This window comes from Pinus tabuliformis, chromosome J, assembly GCF_031772625.1.
Source record: "Pinus tabuliformis cultivar Carrire ecotype Pingquan chromosome J, CPIR1, whole genome shotgun sequence".
Classification (NCBI taxonomy): domain Eukaryota; kingdom Viridiplantae; phylum Streptophyta; class Pinopsida; order Pinales; family Pinaceae; genus Pinus; species Pinus tabuliformis.
This window is the reverse complement of record NC_142295.1, coordinates 799365425-799378064: the sequence shown is the minus strand read 5'-3', so window position 1 is coordinate 799378064 and position 12640 is coordinate 799365425.

Sequence of the window (12640 nt, the reverse complement as noted above, 5' to 3'; positions counted from 1 at the left end):
CAAAAACATTTTCCTTCCTCCATTGCCAAATAAATCTCCTTGTTTCCTTTGTTGGTTTCAACATCCACCTTGTTACGAATCTCAATAGACTGGAAGAACCACAAGTCCTCCACTTTCTTGTTCTTATCTTTACAATGACCCCATATTTTGATAATTTTCCCAATGTAGCCATCTAGCTCGGTTGTGAATATAAACATGAACATATCATGAATACTCTAGATCCTCATAAGTCAATGAACCATAAAATTGTATCTCTTTTCCTTTAGATTCGACTCCATGTTTCAACTACCAAGAAAATTTAAAGTTGTCTCTTTCAGATCCTTGCTTTTGACTTGTACTCTTTGATCCTTCTTTAGCAGGAGCCATATCTGACTTTTAGCTGGATCTCCAATTTTGTTCTGATTTGATGTATTGACAAATTTCTAAGACAGAAGTATATAAAACATATACAAGTCACCCAATATAGAACTAGTATAGGTGCATCTCAAAGAAGATAAGTGCAAAACTAAGCGTCTTAGAATAGACCAAAAAAACACAGAGAAAATATTCTAAGACATTTACAAACTAGTTGAATATCATACTATTATTGCATAATTCAACTCTTACGGGAATCTTTTTAAACTAATTTTGTGCATCTAAATACCATAATAGTTCCACTAAATGCAATGATCCAAATTAACACAAATATATGCATGAAAAACTCTGAAAACAAAACTTATTGATATCCCTAGAAAAATACTTTACACAAAAATAGGCGTGTAATCAACGACCTATTATATTGACTTAGCATTACCTGAAAACGAAAATAAACATTTATCTAATAAAATACACTAATTATTGTTTAAGAAAAAAAAAAGTTGACACATGTGCATTGGAAATGATTGCACTAACATATGTAACAAAACCTTCTTCTAAGCCCTGTATTCAAAGATCAATATTGTACCCTAGTATGATAAGAACCATTTGTCATTGGTTGCAATCTTAGATAATGATATGTTAACAAGCTCAAGAAATTAATAAACAATTAGGCATTATGAAGAATAAGGACCATACACAAAAAATTTCTCCAAAAAACATGAGCACATTCTACAATATTTGAAAATGATTGGTTCTTGAAAATATATCCCTACAACTTAAACACTGCAAAGCACCAAAAATAAAATAATCTTTATTTTCCTTATGGACCAAGAAAAATAGTTGATAAGAAAATACTAGCAGAAGCTTTCTAATCCCGATATAAGAAACAAAACAAAAGAGAACAAATTGCAATTTTACATAGCCTTTATTTAGCTCTTGCAATGGGAAAGAGAAGTTGATAAAAAGAATCTAATTGGAGCTTTCTAAAATCCTAGTTGAAAAAAAAAATAGGAAGATAAATTCAAATTTTACAATATAAGGAAACATGTCACATATTTCAGGAACTCTAGATCATTTGGACACTTCCTTAGATATCACAAAAATTGCAGTTGGACAAGCAAGAAATTGCTAGCCAAGTCATTTGTTACAAGGGACCATGAAGACAAAAGTTCTCCAAAGCATCCAACCGCTAAAGAGAACCTTATTCTAGCAAAAACCCACAATACCTCTTTCACTGATACAATCAATGAAGTAAAGCAATTTGAGCAATATGAAAACCTACTTATGGAAAAGAGACATGGACTTAAGATCAAGAATATAGTTACCATTCTAAGAATCACTCCAACATGCAATCTTTGTATTAAGACAATGAAATTCATTTTATCCATGTATTGAATGAAATAAAACTATAGAAACTGCCCTAATATATCCTTTTACATATCTATTTACTTAATTCACCTAAGTATTATAAAACATATCTAATTCTATGATAATTCAATCAAACAGTTAATTGAATTAATAACAAGACCAGTCACATATGGATCAGTTTAAATCGTTAATTGTACTATATGCACAATGAACATATCCCTATCAAAAACGATTATGCTTTTGTCAACAAAATAACAACACAAAAACAACACTCAACCAAATAGATGCATTCCACTAAAAATTAACAAAAAAAAACAACATCTTGCTACCCTTTCCATTGTATGCAAAATGAACATATCCCTACCAAAAGTGATTATGCTTTTGTCAACAAAATAAAAATAATAAGACAAAAAAAACGCTTAGGCAAATAGATAGATTGCACTAAAAATTAACAAAAAAACAAATAAGATGATACTACCCAATTTTCTTTAGTTCTTTGCATTCTCGAATCTCCAATAGTGGTTTAGAGTTTATATTAAATGTCTCATGTACAATAGTGCAACAAAAATATATCTTTCCAATTTCAGAACCATTAACTCCAGTTCACAAATCAATCAAATACATTACAAGAAGGAAAATTTGGTTTGTGACAAACTCGAGATTCCCTCACCAAAAGCATAACATATCATAAAAATAAAGGATAAATTTGTTGACAAAAGGAAAATATTGCTCAACCCATTGGAGCAATTGAAGATGATGATATTAAGTTTCACTGCCACTGATTAAATACTTCTATGAATGTCAAGACTTCAGGAGGTGAATGAGGCTAGATATGAATCTGACACTTGTGAACTTAAGCTTGTAAAAGTTCAGGAGTTGATTAACATATTCAGAAATTACTTTGGTTACCTGCAAACAACTGCGAGATTTGATTAAAGGTTTCCAAATTAACTCAATGTCTTCTTTACATGTCAACTCGACTTTTCTCACGAATTCAGCTGCATCTTGTAGCCAATTATCTCTCAACACTTCCACCATGGAAAGGGTCTCCTCATCATATGACAACAACCCAAATTGCTTCAATCTTATGATGACATATTGCAATGATGGATTTGATAACTTCTCAATTGATTCATTAACCCTTTCACCATTTGAACTTTACTCTTCCAAGCTTCAAATAGTATAGACTTGTGCATTTCAGTAATCCTGGGCAATTGTAGATAATTCCTTTTATTAGCCTCATGCCAAATTTAGTAAATTAGTGAGGTTTTGGTCAGCCTCATCATACTTAGTATCCATTTCAACAATATCGTCAAGAAATCTATCATTTTGCTTTGCTTGGGCCTGGAGAACAATAAGTTTATCACATAAATGTTGTTGTTCATGTTGGGATTGTTGATGGATCTCCTACACTTCATATTGGATTTTATCCAAATCCAAAGTGTCGTTGTCTACTATATTTACTTTGTTTCTAATCTCTTTCAATTCTGCATTTTTTGTAGATTTTTTTGTAGATTCAACATCTCATGTAATGTACTAAAACATAAGACAAAAATCTACTCTACTTTCAACAACGGAAACCAATAATGATAAATGAAAACAATAATTAGCAAGAGGAATAATATCAATTGCACATAACACAATATTTCTCTAGGGAAAGAAATTGCTCAAAACCCCAACTATCTATATTGCATTAATAAAAAATCTGAGAAGAAAATACAATGCTTGTTCTCACTAGAACAATCCCTGCACAAGTATGATCAACTCTCTGCCTCACAAGCCTGCTCTAGCCAACACTTAGCCAATTATGTTGCCTGTCAAGCCCCTATTTCCTTGCGCAATTCCTGAGAGGATCAGCCCATATTTAATTGGGAAATCCTTCTTCCAAAACTGCACAATCCAAACTTAGGTCCTCAATTGATTGCATGCATGATCTGTATAACTCGGAAAATCATACAACTAATAGTACATTGTCCCTGCACTCTAGTCTCAACTGGGTCTTCCTCTGAACTGACATGCATGAATTATTTGTGAGTGAATCTTCAGTTAACTGGTGTGGCACTGAGGATGCACTAGTGCACTAACTCACTACTAAACCTCTACTAGTTCCTCCAACAGTTAGAACTAGTTTAACTAATTGTAACTTAGTTGAACTGAGTTATCTAATTACAACTCTAAAGAACTCAAACTAGACCCCGAAAATTTAGGGATCACACTTACATGACTCCATATAGACTTCCAACTCGAAATTCCTAAGTCAATTAAGTCAATTTAACTTAATTAACTATTTACAAGTTGCTATGAGAATAGAATTCGATTTTAATTCACAATTTAATTCAAGGACAAATTAAATTGGAATTTCTTGTTGCTATTTTTAACACTCCCTCTCAACAAGAAAGGGATTATCAGCTACCCCGATCCTACCTCTCTGAACTCAAATTTACAACTTGACAACGCCTTTGTCAAAATGTCATCATCCTGCTCCTCTATGGGAATGTACTCCAACAACATAATTCGTCTTTGTACATAATCTCGAAGATGATGATACTGGCTATCAATATGCTTGGACCGAACATGAAAAACTGGATTTTCATAGAGTTTGATACAACTCTGATTATCACAGTAAATCACAGTTGGATCCATCAGCTGACCAAACAAACCAACTAGAATCTTCCTCATCAAGATGTCCTCACATGTTGCTTTACTAGCAGCCATGTACTTTGCCTCTATCGAACTGAATACAACCAATCTATGTTTCCTGTTATACCAAGAAATAGCTGCTGACCTAATATTGAAGATCCATCATGATGCGCTCTTCCTTTCAGATGGGATCCCTACCCAATCTGCATCAGTGAAGCCTTGAAGTTTCACTCCCTATGTTTGTTTGTACCACAATCCATACTGAGTAGTGCCTCTTAGGTATCTCAACACATGCTTGATCGCCTTCCAATATAGCTTGGTAGGCCTAACCATCGCTTGACTAAGCTAGTTAACTGCATAGCACATGTTTGTTCATGTGTTCACCAAATACATGAGTGAACCCACAAGCTGCCTATAAACAGTAGCTTCTACTACTTGACTTGAAGTAGCATCCTCCTTCCTCCAGTTACCTGTTAGAGGAGTCTCCATCGGTTTACTTCTCTCCATGTGGAACATTTTTAGTATCTCGTTGGCATACTTTCCCTGAGAGACAAAAAATTCCCCATCACCTTGCCATAATTCCATGCCCAGAAAGTAGTGCATGAGCCCAAAGTCCTTCATTTCGAACTCTCTTGCAAGATCCTCCTTGCAAGACTTGATCAACTTATCATTACCTTTCAGAATAAAATCGTCGACATATAAAAAAATAATCAACAATTTACCTTCCACCACAATATGGTACAAGTTTGCATCTTCTTCACTTTTGGTGAAGCCCAACCCACTGAAGTAGTTATCGATCCTAGTGTACCAAGCACAGGATGCTTGCTTTAGCCCATACAATGCTCGCTTGAGTCGACACACATGTGAATCTCGATCAAAGGTCTCAAAACCTTCAGGTTGTTCAATATACACCTCTTCCTCAATCATGCCATTAATGAAGGTTGTCTTTACATCCATCTGATGTATCTTCCAACCCATCTGCATTGATAGTGCCAAAATGGATCTGATTGATGAGTACCTTGCAATAGGAGCAAATGTCTCATCATAATAAATCCCCTCTACCTGAGAAAAGCCTCGGGTCACAAACCTGGCCTTATGTTTCTCCACACTACCATCCGCTGCTTGCTTTACCTTGTAAAGCCATCAAGAGCTCACCACTTACTTGTTTGGTGGTCTTGGGACCACATCCCAAACATTGTTACGAACAATGGAGTCACACTCCACCATGGCATCAACCCAAACTGGTTGTTTCACTGCCTCCTCAAAAGAAGATGGCTTTTTCTCAACACAACTGCTCATAAGAGCCATGTATCCAATGTACCTCTCAAGTGACCTCCTTTGTCTGTGTTGTGATGTGGGTGCTCCCACATTCTCTCTTGCATCCTGCAATAACCTGTCAGCCTCTCTGTTGCGCTTTCTCCCATCTTTAGAAGACTCTGCCTGAGTGGATGTCTCCACTCTTGGATCCTCTGCATGTGGCTCCTCCACATCAATATGAAGCTCTCATTAGGAGCTAAAATCTCCTCAACTGCATGTATCTAAATCTCCCTCTCAGGGGAACATCACATGGCCTTCTCTTCATCGAATTTGACATCCCTGCAAACCACTGTCATCCTGCTAGTCAGCAAATACACCCAATAGTTGTGAGGTGTATCAATTCACCCCACAAATGTCCCCAACTCTATTGTCGGCTCAAGTTTCTTATGTGCTTCAGTCACATGGCAATATACTGATGACCCAAAAATCCTGAAGCGACCCACATTTTGTCTCTTCCCTGAGAAATCCTCCTCTGTTGTACTCATCACAAGAATCTGATGAGGGATTCTGTTATGCAAATAAGCAGTTGTGTTGCATGTCTCGACCCACAAGTGTAGTGGTAGGCCTTGATCATGCAACATCGCCCGAGCTTGCCTTACAATACTTCTATTCTTCCTTTCAGCCACCCCATTCTGTTGTGGGTTATGGGGTGTTGTCAACTCCCATTTAATCCCTTATGTCGCACAGAAGTTTTTAAACTCGTTTGACACATACTCTCCACCGTTATCACTGTTAAGAGATTTAACCTTCACATCAGTATCTTTCTCGACCAATGCTTTAAATTAACAAAACTTTATAAAAGTCTGATATTTCTTCTGCATGAAAAAGATCCAACATCTACGATAAAAATCATCAACAAATATGACATAATACTTGCGCTTGGCCATGGATGTTGTCAATAACGGTCCACACACCTCTGAATGCACTCGATCTAGAATCGCCTGTGCTCAACTGTCTTTGTCATGAAAGGAAGCTTTGGAGAATTTTCCCAAAGTACACCCTTTGCCTGTGTCAAATTGCTCTTGTGTACCTTTTGGAAAACCGGTAGAAATTTGCTACATGATTTTCAAAGGGCCGTGATGCAAGTGACTCAACCGCCTATGCCACAACTCACCAATGTCTTAGCTCTGCACCTTCTTTGATTTCGTGCTCAAGGAAGCACAATCTTCTACCTCTAACTTATAGAGATTCTTCACCCGAATCCCCACCCGCTTTACTTGTCATGTGGCTATGTGACGAAGGAATGTCTTTCCCTTATTAAAGATCACATCATAGCCTTTATCCTCCAACATGGCAACATATACCAAGTTCTTCTTCAAACCAGGAACATACATAACATCACGCAAAGTGAGGGGAGCACCCAAATCCATTTGAAAGGTAACTGTACCCAACCTGGTAGCACTATACCTCCCGTCGTCACCCATCTCGATATGCATCCGGAGGTCCTTCTCCTCCAAGTCACTAAAGAGCTCCTTATTACTAGTCATGTGGAAAGAAGCTCCACTATCTAGGTACCATACACTACCCATCATCGATGACACCATGCATGTGATGAGGGTAAAGTCCAATTCGAATTGTGAGGCAAGAGCCTCACCTGCCACTCCTCCTGAGGACTTCTTCTTGGACTTCTTGAGCAGACAATTTGTAGCAAAATGTCCCAGCTCGTGACAATGAAAGCACTTGACTTTCGACATGTCCTTCTTCTTGCCTCCATGACAAGAATCCGATTTGGAATGGGACACCTTCCCCTTCCCTTTCTTTGCCTTACCCGCTAAGGCACAATTTTCCTCATCATCAGTCTTTGATGAGGATTTGTCCCTGGTGCTCCTCTGAATCTCTTCCTGTACCAAATCCGACCATAGTCGTTCCCAATCTGGCAGCTTCTCCCTCCCATTGACAGAGTCCTGATAATTGTGCCAACTCTTGGGGAGTCCTAGAAGAGCTAGGCTCACCATATCATCCTCAACAACAATAATCCCAACACTTCCAAGCTCATCATGACAATGAGTGAACTTGGTCAAGTATTTTGGAATTGAGTCGCCCTTCTCCATCTTGATCTTTTTGAGTTTGTCCTTCAGTGCCAACTTCCTATGGTCACTTCTATTCTGAAACAGGTTTGTCAATGCCTTCCACATAGCATACGAAGTTTCCTTGCCATGGAGACTCGAGACAATGTGGTCTCGAACTCCCTCAAGAATAATCTGCCTCGCCTTTGCCACACACTTTCTCCATTCAGCCAAATCATTAGCATCCGATGTTGGAGGCTTAGGAATGTATTGATCAATGAATTCCTTGAGGCCATTGTCTTCCAGCACTACTTCCATCATGTCCTTCTATGCTATGTAATTTGAGTTGCCTTCCAAGGCATACTCAAGTCACAACCCGTAGAAAGACATATTGCTGATCTGAAGTATGAACTGTAAATTCGAATTTCACCTACACAACAAACTCAAAATCTCCTCTTCTATATTGTCTTCAACTCCAATACCATGTAGATTTTTCTGTAGATTCAACAGCTCATGTAATGTACTAAAACATAAGACAAGAATCTACTCTACTTTCAACAACAGAAACCAATAATGATCGATGAAAACAATAATCAGTAAGTGAAAGAATATTAACCGCACATAACACAATATTTCTCTAGGGAAAGCAACTACTCAAAACCCCAACTATCTATATTGCATTAATCAGAAATCTGAGAAGACAATACAATGCTTATTCTCAATAGAAGAATCCCTGCACAAGTATGATCAACTCTATGCCTCACAAGCCCGCTCTAGCCAACACTTAGCCAATTGTGTTGCTTTCCAAGCCCTTATTTCCTTGCGCAATTCCTGAGAGGATCTACCCATATTTAATTGGGAAATACTTCTTCCAAAACTATGAAATCCAAACTTAGGTCCTCAACTGATAGCATGCGTGATCTGTACAAGTCGGAAAATCACGCAACTGATAGTACATTGTCCCTGCACTCTAGTCTCAACTGGGTCTTCCTCTGAACTGACATGCATGAATTATTTGTGAGCAAATCTTCAATTAAATGGTCTAGCATTGAGGATGCACTGGTACACTGACTCACTACTAAACCTCTACTAGTTCCTCCAATAGTTAGAACAAGTTTAACCAACTATAACTCAGTTGAACAGAGTTATCTAATTACAACTCCAAAGAACTCAACCTGGACCCCTAAAATTTAGGGATCACACACATGACTCGAGTTAGACTTCCAACTCGAAATTCCTAATTCAATTAAGTCAATTTAACTTATTTAACTATTTACAAGTTGCTATGAGAATAGAATTCGATTTTAGTTCACAATTTAATTCAAGTACAAATTAAATTGGAATTCATTGTTGATATTTTTAACATTTTTCTCTGAAAGTTGAGCTTATGAAGACACTTGAAATTGTATTTGCGTTTGAAGCTGAGAAATTTGTTTCACTAACTACTCAATTTTATCCCTTTTTCCTGTAAATATTGTTTGAATCGCATCACTTGATCAATGATGGCATTGGCATATGCCCTTGTATAGCGTGTTAATTCCTCAAGTTGTTCCACAGGAGCCACTACTGTGGCTTTCCATACTACCTATAATGGTAGAGGTTGAGTGGCAAGAGGTGTGGAGAGCTTGTAACTCTCCCGTTTTCCTTTTCTTCCTGCCTTTCTTGAAAACAATTTTGACCTGAGGGCTATAAAATATAGCTACTGATGGAATCTCTTTAATACCGAATTCAACTAATGTAGTGCAAGAGAATGTTATCATTTCTCTTCTGACACTTGAACCTTTTGGATGAACATAAGCATATTTTGAAGGATCATGAGTCTCTCCTACCATCTGTTGTCAAACACTTGTCATTTGTGGAGAGTTGCTCTACCCTGGAGTATTCACCTGAACACTAGCTTCTACGTTATGTGAAAAATCAGCAATTTCAATTTTACTTACTTCTGTTATTTTAGTGTTCCCCTGAAAGGAAGTCGAAGTAATGTCCAGGTATGTTTGCCAATCTCTCACAATATTTGTGGCAATGGGATTTTCAGAGACACTTTGCTCTATTGATCCTGTTGAAGAAATAGGTATAGAAGGAGTGTCGGGTTGTGAGGCTTGTTGGTGAGTAGATGAATTCGTTGCTTTTTCTGTTGTGTTTTTCTCTTCTGCTGACTTGAGTTGGTGTAAAGGAAAACTTTCCCTCCTTTTCTCCTGAAAAATTAGAAACTGCTTATGATCCTCTAGGGACAACTTGTTAGCTTTGTTACAAATTGCCTCATAGGAAGGGGCTTCACAACATTTCTCATCAAACTTACTGGCCTCATGTTCATACTTTTTCATTTTGTTATTTGTACTCATCACTTGAATCAAATTGGTCGGATCATGATATTTGACAGCTATATTAAACAACTTCAATGCGTACAAAGCCTGAATCTCTTTTTTTGCATGGGCATAATTGTGAAGCATAAATAAGCCCATTGGCAAGGGAAACTCTAGCCATATTTTCTTGCAATTTTTGTGTAGCAACCAAACAAATGACAAAGCATAACAACAGTGTAACAATAAGGAGAGCCAAGATGGTCAATGGAATATATGTCATTAGCGTCAAGTTTATGCTTCACAGGGTTTCTTCTCCAATCTTTAATTACAAGACCAAGCTCTTACCCTTGTTTGTTTGTTTGTTTGTTTTTTTGTTTTGTTTTCTTTTTAAAGCTTGGTAGATCCTTCTTTTTCATTATAACATATGCAAGCAGGTTACAACCACTTAGCCTGGTTAGGTGGTCTCAACCTGCCCGTTGGGAAACCAGGTCTGTTGACCACCTAACCGCATTATACGCCATCCAGTAGCAAAAAATAGTTAGTCTATCTATCCAAGCTATATAAACTTGATTATCATGTCCACAACCATAAGTTGTATGTCTATATATATAGACTACTGCAAACTGGAAAGTAAATGTTATCCGCATATAAAATTAAGCAAAAAAAAGACTATGACTTCAGGAAAGATCGTCAATGGAATACATGCCATTAGCATCAATTTTATGCTTCACAAGGTTTCTTCTCCAGTCTTTAATTACAAGACCATGGTAGATCGTTCTTTTTCATTATAATATACGCAAGAAGGTTAAAACCACTTACCCTGGTTAGGTGGTCTCAACCTTCCCGATGGGAAACCAGGTCTCTTGAACACCTAACCGCATTATACGCCATCCAGTAGTAAAAAATAGTTAGTCTAAACTTGATTATCATGTCCCATCGCCATTCGAAGCCTACTTGGCCAGCTTTCCGGGCATGTCAATTCCCCAGTTCCAGAGGACTCCTGCCCTGGACACCCTCCTCCCTACTAACTCCCCTCAGGACCTTAGTTTCTGCCCTCATGGTGCCAGTCCTCCTCAAAGCCCTAACCTTCACGACTCGTTCCAGGACCCAGACTGGAATTAAATCTAAAGCAATTGTAGCTACGTTACCCTTTCCCCTTAGGTTTTCCAAGCAGATGAGTAGACAAGGTTCACTCAGCCAACAACCTTTCCTCCCCATCCCTATGATCCCCATGCGTGAGAGGAGAATGCTAAAGCGGAGTGAAACCCGAGTAGACCCCATGCACGAGAATGCAATGCCTAAGCGGAGTAAAATCCCTGCTTAGCTTCTGTAGCTGCGGGGAATCCAGCCACCCTTCACCTCTTAGCTATTCCCACCACCCCAATTGCTCTCTCTCCCCAACCCCTTGCCCCCATGTAATCCCAATTCAACAAACCAGACGTAGGGGAGCTTAGTGTAGTGCATGCAAAGAACATACCCGTTAACCAGCGCTTGGGATCGTTGTATCTCTTCGCCTTCCCGAAAACGCTACGCCACCTTCGTTGTTGTATCCTCTTCGTGATCTCCCTCCTCTCTACTAACCCTCTTTGTTGTCAACCAACTCTGGTGCATGCAAATGCCACCTTCCTTCCTCCATCGTATCGTAATCATGTAGACAACCACTGAGCCTTGCGCTTCGAGCGTGTGGGAGGCGATGGCACTGCATTCAGTCATCCTTATCATAATGATCCTCTTAATGGGTCTGCTAGTCACCTCTCACCCCGATCGGGGGTAAGCTCCTACTTTTTATTATTTTCCTCAGTCTGCACAATTTTTTTAACAAATTCTTCACTATACTCTAATTCAGGATCCAACATCTGATACATACCCTTTAAATGCCCAGCCTTGAATGATCCTATAACAGTTCCACCCTTGGTCACGAACTATATCGTTGTAAAGTCGCAATGCTCCAGAACCCATCTTATCATATCGGTGTAAGGCAACAATTTGGGTTGAGTGACTATTTTATGCAAACGAGACCAAGCAAGGTCACCAATTGTTGCCTCAAAAGATTGTCTAGCACCCGTATCATTTGTGGCTACTGTGGCTCGAACCATATCATCGACAGGCATTCAATCTTCGATGATATTGTATATAATGTCATAAGTTGAAGAACCAACGTCAATCGTGCATATTGTGTCTGAGAACAAGAACATATCTGAGAGTTTTTCATCTATAACCTAAATGTATGCCCCTATAGGTGGTTGTAGTGGTGCTTTTTCTCCCTTCTTTTTTATCCCTTTAGCCATTTTCGAATTTGCAGGGTTTTTATGCGAGCAATTGTGCGTTTCGAATAAAATATAGTCGAGTTTAGTGGTAGGCAATATCAAAGTACAATGGTTAACTTAAATCTGCACATGTAGAGCTCCAATGTACAAGACAATTCAAATAACTCAAAACCTCTACCAAATGCATCATATCTAGCAGTTTGAATTTTAAAAAGTCGCTTCATTCAATACATTAAATCAAAAAGTGACATGAGCATTTAATTGACATAACAGGCTATGATGTGGCAATTTGACATGGAGGCGTGTCAATACACCGAGAGAAATTGCCTTGGACTGAAAACATAACTAGTTAAATTTCCTCCCCGAAACCTTACCCTGGGGC